Source organism: Psammomys obesus, unplaced genomic scaffold, assembly GCF_907164565.1.
Source record: "Psammomys obesus unplaced genomic scaffold, mPsaObe1.curated_primary_1811, whole genome shotgun sequence".
Taxonomy (NCBI): Eukaryota; Metazoa; Chordata; class Mammalia; order Rodentia; family Muridae; genus Psammomys; species Psammomys obesus.
Genome location: NW_026596152.1, coordinates 199,703 through 209,816, shown reverse-complemented (window position 1 = coordinate 209,816; position 10,114 = coordinate 199,703). Strand labels below are relative to the sequence as shown.

The 10,114-nt window shown below is 43.5% G+C and overlaps 1 protein-coding gene across 1 annotated transcript in view; it reads left to right on the top strand.

Annotated features, from left to right (window-relative positions):
- Positions 1 to 10,114, top strand: part of Rabep1 (rabaptin, RAB GTPase binding effector protein 1) — a gene marked incomplete in the record, with an annotated part of 80,499 nt that overhangs the window by 589 nt on the left and 69,796 nt on the right.

Below are 10,114 nucleotides of genomic sequence, written 5' to 3'. Positions count from 1 at the left end.
TGGGCGCCGAGCACGCGAGCCGCGTTCGTTACGGGAGAGCGAGCGCTCGCTCGGCCGCGCCCGCCCCGCCCCCGCCGCCCCCGCGCTCTGCCCTGGGCTCGGGCAGGGACCCGGGTCGGGGCGACCCCGCGGCGTGCCCGGAGCGGCAGCCTGGCCCCGCGGTGAATCCGCGCGCGTCTCCCGGCCTCCCGGGGCCTGGCTGCCCGACGCTGCCCGGGCGTCAGGTCCCGGCCTCTTATCCAGAAAGAGGGGCCAGCCGCGGGCCGTGCGATAAAGATGGCAGCGTCCACGCGGAAAGGGAGCTTTGCAGAGTGCTGGGAGTGGAAAGGGTGCTTGCGAGAGCCGAGGTCGAGCCGTCGGTCTTCCTCTCCGTTCCGCCTGTCAAGCCGTCCTCCTGCCTCAGCCTCCCCAGTAGCCGAGACTTAACAGGTGCAAGCCGCGCTGTCCTAAGAGCGCTCGCATTTTGATTTTGGAAGGAAAAGAAGGCCTCGTCGTAAATAAGCCGTGATGGTTGTGAGAGCCCTTCGTGACCTTTCAGCCAGCTGCTCTCCGCCTCAGAGCTTTGACCGCATTGTTTTAGATTTTTCCCCCCACCTGCAGTTATGTTTGCAAAGAACGTGCTGGGTCCTTGACAGGCTCTTACTGTATCTGGTGGAGAACGTTTTCAGGTGTCTCTATAGTCGACCTTTGTGCTTAGCATCTCCACGGCTGAGTAGGGTGCTGGGATATGGTGGTTGGCACGGGCACTTTACTTGGCCTTTTCCAAGATTACCCTGCTCTTGAAATAACATTTTGTGAAAACCTTACTGTTCTCGCGGAGGGCGAACTGGAAACAATGTTATCAGATTTTAAGGCCCCTGCTGCTCTCCGGGAAGTATGCTCTTAAAGCCTGTTAGCCTCGGCTTTGGGTTTTGTTAGTTGCCTAAGGGGGTAACGTCCAGCCTAGACTTTTAACTTGCTGTTTCTATTGCAGTAGAAGAGAAGGGAAGGGATGGGTTTTGGACCTTTTAATTCTCACCTTTAGTGTTTGGTGTCAGCGAGGGAAACTCCACAAACCTTCCTTGTTACTGCAAACAGAGGCGGAACAGAGAAGGCTCTGGTGGGTGTGCTTGGCTGGCTGCTGCTGCCTTTGCTGGCCGTGGACAACTCAGGTGACAGGAGTTTGCCGCTTTCAAGTCTGAAATGCTCTCCCTGCGAATCGGCAGACGTGACTAAGCGCTTCACAGAAGCGAGGAAAACATTAGCTCTGAGGAATCTCTTACTTTTGCTGTGCTCGGTGCAGGTTTATTTCCTCTTCTTCAAATCTTTAGACTATGGGATTTTTTTTATTATTATAAGTTAATGTAAATGAGCAAAGGTTGGTTCACTAAAGGAGAATTTGGTATGTTTGAGTTCTTTGTCAGTGTCTGCTTGGAAGTTCATCTTGGGGAATTAATTTTTTTTCTCTAGTTGAGTTTATAGCGATAACTTTAATTAAAAACACACTTGAATTTCTTAGTCCTGCTGAGTTAAAAAAAAAAATTATCGCAGAATTCCTTTGCATCAAACTGACAAGCATAACTACTTAGTCTGTTTTCCCGTCATTTCAGAAGCCATGGCTGAGAGAGTTTTCTTTTTCTTTATTTTTTATATTTTGGTTTTCCTGGCCTTGTTTTGTAGACCAGGGCGGCCTCCAACTGCCTCCCTGAGCGCCAGCAGAGGCTTTTTCTTTCTGACGTCCTTTCTTTGTTTTTCCTGAGAATATGGTATATTAAGGGTAAATTTGTGTGTGATTGCCAAGAGGAGATGTAGCCATTTAAAGTTTTTCTTATTTCGTAATTTTTGAAAGTTTTGGTTTCTTTTTTTTTTTTTTTTAATTCATTTAATTTTATTTTATGTGCAATAGTGTGAAGGTTTCAAATTCTTTAGAATTGGCATTACAGACAGTTGTGAGCTGCCATGTGGGTGCTGGGAATTGAACCCGGGTCCTTTGGAAGAGCAGCCAGTGCTCTTAACCACTGAGCCATCTCTCCAGCCCAAGTTTTGATTTCTTAATTGTTTCTTAATAGACAAATGTCAGTTGATCAAATTATTTTCTATTGAGGATTCAAAATCAAGTGTAAAAATTCTCAGTTTAAACTAAACTATATCTTAGAAGCGTTTGTTCTGATTTTACTTCATTAAAATTAAATTTAAAAATTACATTTATTTTTGTGTTTGTGTATGTATGTATTATGTATGTATGTATTTGTTTTTGTATAATCCCTCCATTAAAAAAATATATGTGAGGCTAGAGAGATGGCTCAGTGGTTAAGAACACTGGTTGTTCTTCCAGAGGACCTGAGTTCAATTCCCAGCATCCACATGGAGGCTCATGACCTTCTATACTGGGGTGTGATGCCCTCTTCTGTCATGCAGACATATATATAGGGAGACGGAGCACTCACAGACATAAAATTGAATGTTAGGAGAAAGGATTTTGAATGTTTTCCCATAAAGAAATGATAAATATTTGAGAATATAGATGTGTTTTGCTTCATTTATACATTTTATTATATACGATAGTTTGAAAACGTTGCAAAGCACCCCACTGCTGCTTTTATTTTAGTTTTACATTTATTTTTATGTGTAAGGGTGTTTGCACACACATGTGTTTGTACACCATGTGTATGTCTGGTCTCCTTGGGAGCCAGAATAGGTGTTGGGGTCTTGTGGGAATGGAGTTACAGATGGTTGTGGGATTGAACTCAGGTTCTCTGGAAGAGCAGCCAGTGCTTTTAACAGCCAAACCATCTCTCTAGCACCCCACTAATGCATTATATATTAGGAAAAAAAAGTGTAAGAAGTAGAAGTATATTTTCCCCATTTCTTGGAGGTGAGACTTCTGTTGTGCTTTTTCTTCTTAGTTACATAGACACGTTCCCTTTAGTCACTGAGGTAGACGGGATTACATCCCTAGTCCCAGAGCTTTCCTGTCGCTCTTCAGTGTTAGTGACCGTCCCTGTGTGTGTGAGTGGTTATATGGCTGTGTGACATGCCATGAGCATTGCAGGTGCTATCAGGAGTTGTTCACAGTGAGCGGTGTGCTGGCATAATAGTAGTACTAGTCCTAGTTTTTGATGAAAAGACAGAAATGTAGAGAAATTGAACATGCCTGGAGTTACAGTAAATTAGAGAGCCAGGATTCAAACACAGAACGTGTGGTGCAGGCCCCGTGGTTTGCTCACTAGATCAGAAGGATCACCTCTTTCTTAGGAAAAGACTGTTCCATCACGTCGTGACATGCATGGGATATTTGCCTGGTTTTCTTCACCTTTAACGATTGTTACTATGTGTATGTGTATTTTGTCTGCGTGTTTGTTCTTCCTTTGTACCTGTATTTAGATGCCAGAAGAAAGGATTGGATCCTTGGAATTGGATTACAGATGGTTGTGAACCATCCTTGTGAATGCTCTTCCTTTGGAAGAGCAGTCCGTGCTCTTAGCCACCAAGCCAATCTCTCAGTCCCTTTTTAAATTTTTATTATTGATACAGGGTCTCATTCTAGTCCATCTGGCCTCCTGTTCATGATGATTTCCTGCTTTATCCTCTGGTGTTTTGGGTTATAGGTATGAGACACCCTTCCTGGCTGTGTTTCCATTGATGGGCATGTAGGTTGCTTATCTCTTCACTTTACAAGCAGTGCTAAAATGATGTACTTGTAGTTATTTTTTTCTACTGGGATTTGAACTCAGGCCCTTGTGCATGCTAAGCAAGCACTCTTCTACTGAGCTGTCTCTCTGGTTTTGAGACAAGAGCTCCCTCAAGCACAGACAGGCCTTGAACTTAAGATCCTCTTGCCTCAGCCTCCTTAGTAGCTGACGTTGCAGGCCTGTACCACCAGTGCTCTTGTTTTTGTATCTATGAAACTGCTGAGTTAAAGGGCCCATTCTGAGGGATTTAAATGTTAAAGATGTTGCTGGCTTAAGCTTAAAAAAGTAAAAAGTATCAGCTTACATACCTGCCAAGCTATATCAGAAGGTAGAGTTCCCCATTAAAAGCTCTGGATGGCTTAGTTTTAAATTTGTCTTCTGATAGATTTTTAAAAAGCTATTTTGTTGCTTCTGTCTGTCAGCCTGTCTCTGTCTCTCTGTCTGCCCACCCCTCTCCCCCTTCTCTGACACTCTTTGCTGTGTGGCTCTGGTTTACCTAAGCTGCCACTAGTCCTGTCTCATATCCCAAGTGCTGGCGTTAAGCCATTCCCATCATGCCTGAGGTATTTTTTTAATTAACACTTTGGTGCCTGGACTGTGCCAAACCCTCTGTTAGTCTCTAAGAAGAACAGAGATAAGCCAAATCCCAGACCCAGTCTTTGTTCCTAGGTAGTCATTTAGTCATTAATTAGATTATTCCACAGACGGGTGTAAAACCATTTATTCAACTATTACAAATGTGTACTACTTGCCAGACACACTTCTCGGTAATTATAATCCATCAGTGACCATGACAGGTACATAGTCTGGCCCTAGTGAAGGGAAAACATACAAAACATACCCAAGTTATATAGATTCTTGGCCAATAAGAGTCTTCAAAAGAGCAGCAGGGCCCAAGGAAGCACGCGCTAGGTTTATTTACTTTTATAACTTACAACGTGTATATGTGTGGGGTGGGGTAGGTACATATGGATTTAGGTGTATATGTGTTTCTGGGTGGGGTAGGTACATATGGATTCAGGTGTATATGTGTTTGTGGGTGGGGTAGGAACATAAGGATTGAGGTCCCCACAGGGGCTAGAAGAAAGGTGTTTGATTCATGAGAGCTGGAGTTTCAGACAGTTTGAATGGCCAGATGGGGTTAGGGATGCCAGGAATTGAATTTGTGTCCTCTGCAAGAGTGACGTGATTATTATTATTATTTTTTTTTGAGACATGGTTTCTCTGTGTGGCCTTAGCTATCCTGGACTCACGTTTTAGACCAGGCTGGCCTTGAACTCACAGAGATCCACCAGCCTCTGCCTCCCAAGTGCTGGGATTACAGGCATGTGCTATTGCCTCCTGTGTACAAATGATCTTAACATGTAACCATCCTCTCTAGCTTTGGGTTTGGTGTTAAGTGAAAGTGCCAGGATAGTGATATTCCGATACAGATGAAGTCTGCAGAGACCTGAAGGTACAGTGGCATTAGCCATGAAGACTCCTGGAGGAGGAGTGTATAAGGACCCATTTTTGCAAAAGCGTTGAAGGGGGCATGTCTGACGTGTTTGAAGAGGCCGTTGTGATTGGATGATGTTAGGAGTGAGGGGTGAGAGTAGTAAAAGGGCCCTGGAAACATTTTAAAGCTTGGCTTTCACTATGGGTCCTGCTCTGTAAAGATGAACAAATGAATTAGTCCATTTCACATGGGAAATCCCTGAAAAGGTTTTAAGCAAAAGTGATATGATCAGACATAACAAAAAAGATGCTAGGCATGATGGCTCAACCTGTAATCCTAGGAGGCTGAAGCAGAAGATTATACAAAATTTGAGGCCAGCCTGCACTACACAGTGAGAACCTGCCTCAAAAAACTAAAAATAACAACCCACAAACAGAACCCACTGGTTGCTGCATTGGCAATAGGGTTCTAGGGAGGCCTGAATCTAGGAAGAAGTGCTGGAGTCTGGGCTGACGTGCAGCCTGTGGGCTAGCTGATGGAGTGGGTGTCTGACAGCACAGAGGCGTCAAGGAGCCCTGAAGCTCTGCCTGAGGACCTGTGGGGGCACACGTTAGACCGTCTAGAGGAGACGGTGCTGGCCTTTCTGTCCGATGCATGGGCAGGAGCCCCTGAGTGAGAAGGTGTGAGGTGTTGGTGGGCTGGCCTGGGTAGTTTTGTCCTTTTGAAGGGTTTGCATCAGGTAGATGACATGGTGGCTTTAAAAAAGTTGTTCATTTCACTTGTTCATTTTCACAGCTGTGGAGCTCTGTAAACCAGGCAAGTGTTCTGTTATGGGCCTTTGCTGATTATATTATTTTCAGTATGGCATGTTTTTATTACTTAATCTTTTAAATTATCAGTTTAGTGGTTTGGGGTGTATGTGTGCATATGGCACAAAGGACAGTTGTGAGAGGCGGGTTTCTTTTTCTACCTCTGCAAGGGTCAAATTCAGCTCACTCACTAGGCTTGGATGGCTGGCCGCTTCATTCACTGAGCCGTCTGTCTGGCTGTAATTGGCTAGATTCCTTTTGTGAATTGATTTTTATATCATTTTCTCCCATTGAATTTTCCTTGTTGATTATCTTTTCCTGTGTGTTTGTATGTGTTTGTATGTGTTTATCTGCGGGCATGTGTGTACACATATGTGTTTGTACATGTTTGTATCTGCGGGTGCGAGTACACATAAGTGTGGAGGCTAAAGACTGACATTGTCGTCTTTTATCTTTCTCCACTGTATTTTATGAGACAGGATCTCTTGCTGAACCTGGCACATACTGACTGGGTAGACTTGCTGGTCAGCCCGCCATAGAGATCCTCCTGTCTTTGTCCCCCAGGGGCTGGGCTTACAGATGCGTGTCTCTGTCTTGCTTTTTGTGTGGGTGATGGTATCTGCACTCAGGTCCTTTGGTGTATATGGCAAACACTTTTACTAACTGAGCCATAGCCTCAGCTCTCTTTTCTTGTTAATTTAGAGGAGCTCTGAAAAGTGTAGCAGCTTTTTGCTATGTATTAGACATTTTGTTCTCTTAGTTTGTTACTTACTAAATTTTTTTTGTTGTTTATTGTGCAAAAAGCCCCCCCCCTTCCAGACAGGGTTTCTCTGTGTAGCCATGGCTTGTCCTTGTAGACCAGGCAGCCTTTGCTTCCCAAGTGCTGGGATTTCAGGTGTGCGCCACCATGCTTGGCTGATCTGACCTTTTCGTAATGGTCTCAAGGTTTTTGGTCTCAAGGTTTTGGGCTTAGGAGGACCTCCCCAGTCATTTCATGTTTTTTTAAAAAAAATCCTATTCTCAATGTTTTTATAGTCACTTTTTGTTTAGTATGCCTAGATCTTTTTTGTTTTATTTACTTTTTTTCAAGACAGGGTTTTCTGTGCAGTCCTGGCTGTCCTGACTCACTTTGTAGATCACGCTGGCCTTGAACTCTTAGAGATCCTCCTGCCTCTGCCTTCTGAGTGCAGGATTAAAGGTGCGTGCCACCACCAGGCAGCTTTACTTTAAAGTTTAAAAGGAAAGTTTAAAGAGTTACTATGAGAAAAGAAAACCTTAAAGAATATAGTACAATAATGGTGCTAGCCATGAACAGTTTCTTCTTCTAGGGCTGAGGCCAAATATCCAGGGGAGGAATCCAGTTCAGTTTCTGTGCTGCAGCAGTGTGCACTCTTAACTCGAGCCATTTCTCCATCCTGGTGCTCTTCATGTAGAGTCATTAAATTGAGTTTAATCTTGATAAGGGTGTCTGTAAACTTTTATTGTTTATTTTTGTGCAGTGCAGTTGTGCCAGGTAATGGTGTGTTTGAGTGATACACAGCCTGCCCTCTAGTTGTGAGGTAGTGAAGCAGTGGCTTTGCACTGAGATGTCCAGGGAGAAGATAGTGGTAGTCTGAATTGGTAGTCTTAAGTTCTGTTCCTTCTGCAGAGGAAAGCTTGCCACCTCCTGGTTTGAACTGGATTCATGGTTTTTGTTTTTTAATTAAAGTGAAATGTGCCCTGCTGTAATTAGCTGACTGGCTTTGGTTTTGTTGGTTTAGTGTGTTAGGACCACCCAGAGGAAACCCCCGCACTCTTCTGCACGTCTCTCTGAAGCAGTGGGAAGGCGATGTTGTGTTCCTTCTCGGTACTGGGCCACTGCTTCCATCCCATGACTGGACTCGCTGCTCTTCAGACTCTTTTCCAGGCAGTTTCTAGGTAGTGGCTTTTAGTGGAACCTGGAGCTTGGTGTTCTCTAGACACTTAACCAGTGGGAAGCAGTGGAAAGTCATACGGCTGTCCTCAGAAGGGACCCTGGAGAGTAGCTGACTCTCGTAAGTCTAAAGGCTTGTGCTGTCACCTGTACTGTGACAATCAGTGCTGGAGCTTAGAAGCTGAGCTGTTGCTTTATATAGAGTAAACTTTCCTCAGAAGCCTCGTTCTGTGCTTTCCTGGAAGAGTCATTAAACTGTCATTAAACTGACAGTCAGAACACATCAGAGTGTCTTGCTGGCCACTGCACTCCACTGCCCCCGCCCCCACAGGATCTCTCTGTAGTCCTGCTTGTCCTGGGCTGTATAGGCTAGCCAGTGCTAGGATTAAAGGCGTGCGCCTACCCCAGTACTTTAATTTTTTAGAGAAGCAGTTTATTGATAATAGGTGTTGCAGAGGTAACAAAAATGCTTCTAATGGAGCATAAAAGTGAGTGAATACAAACACCATGAGGAAAAGGCACTTTGTCTGAGTGATAGTGGCATCTTCAGGGTAATGCTTGGCATAGAGTAAGTGTCAACAATAGATGTTTTTTTTTTAAAAGAAACTGACATGAAACTGGGCAGTTTTAACGTGGCCACACTTTCTCATTCAGGATATTTTGATGATACATAGCAGAGACATGTTGTACTGTCTAGATACTTAAGTAACCCAGACTCTGCACTCACTATATTCTGTTCTATATTGGAGAGAGTGGTACTTGCATAGACTCTTGAGGGTTAAGAAGAATATTTGACAAATAGGGAAATAAGTTCATGGATGCATGCAATTTGCCAAGATTGAATTATGGAGAAATAGAAAATGTGAGCAGTCTAGTAACGAGAAAGAAGACTGAATCAGTAAAAGTCTGTCATAGAGTGAAAGCTCAGGGTCTAATGACTCCACTTAAAGCTTCTACCAAGCATCTAAAAGACTGATACCAGTTCTGGGAAAACTCTGTAAGAATTTGGAAGGGATTCCTTTCACGTTCATTTTGAGGTTTCTGATACCTAAACCAGACACAGATAACAAGAAAAAAACTGGCATGGTGCTGTGTACCCGTAATCCCAACACTTAGGCAGAGGTAGGTGGATCCCTGTGAATTCAAGGGTAATATGGTGAGACCCTGTCTTAAGAAACAAAACAGGACAAAAAGCCAAACTATTATGTTTGAATACAGATGCAGAAATCTTCAGTAAGCTAATATCGAGCAAAATTGAGTGACATTAAAAAAGATTATTCACTATGACAAGGTGGGATTCATTCAGAGGTGCAAAGATGGTTCAACACAGAAATGTAGGTGACCACGTCAAGAGAACAGAAAACCATAGGTGATCATTTTAGTAGATTCAGCAAAAGCATTTGTCAAAAGTCAGTATCCCTTGGCAAAAACTCAACAAATGAGGTATAGAATTCATAACATAATAGCTACCAATTTTAACAAAATCCACAGCTAACATCCTGAGTGGGGAAATGTTGACACTGGAAAAAAACACAGATGACCACATTATCACTTTGACATAAAATGTCAAATCCTATTCAGAGCAATAAATAAAGAGAAATAAAAAGCATCCAAATTGAAAAGGTAAGCTGTCTCTCAGACTTGACTATAGAACTGCTGCAGAGTATTTAGTTCCCAAAATAGCAGTATTCAGATACAGAACTTTGGAGGAAATAATTGGATGAGAGGGCTTTGCTTTTATCAGTTACTCCACTGATGTGTTCATAAGTTATGGCATTGGGAGGTGGAAGAAGTAGGAGATTAGGCATAGAGGAAATAGGTTACTGGGAGCATGCCTGTGGAGGTTCTACCATGTCTCAAGATTCTTTTTTCATTTGTTACCTCCCATTCCTTTTTGCAAGGAAATGTTGGGCTCTTTCCCATCATGCCTACCAGGATTCTGCCATAGCATCGCGGACTGAAACTGTGAGCCCAAATCAATCTATAAACATTTCCTCTCAGATAGCTGTCACATTGACAGAAACTTAACACACTTCTACTTAAGAAAACTGAACACGACACACCCTGAGTGCAAACAGATCAGCTGCAGGATATGCAGTCAACATACTAGAGGTGAGGGGGGAGCCGGGTCAGTGACAGCATGTGCATTTGAAGGGTGTTGTAGATTCAGCTTCCGGCACTGCAGAATAAACCAGCAAATGAGAAGGAGAAAGAAGCAGTACAGTACCTTCTTAATCTTAAAAAAAAAACTTGTAAAGTTTTTATGTACTAACTTCTCTCTGTC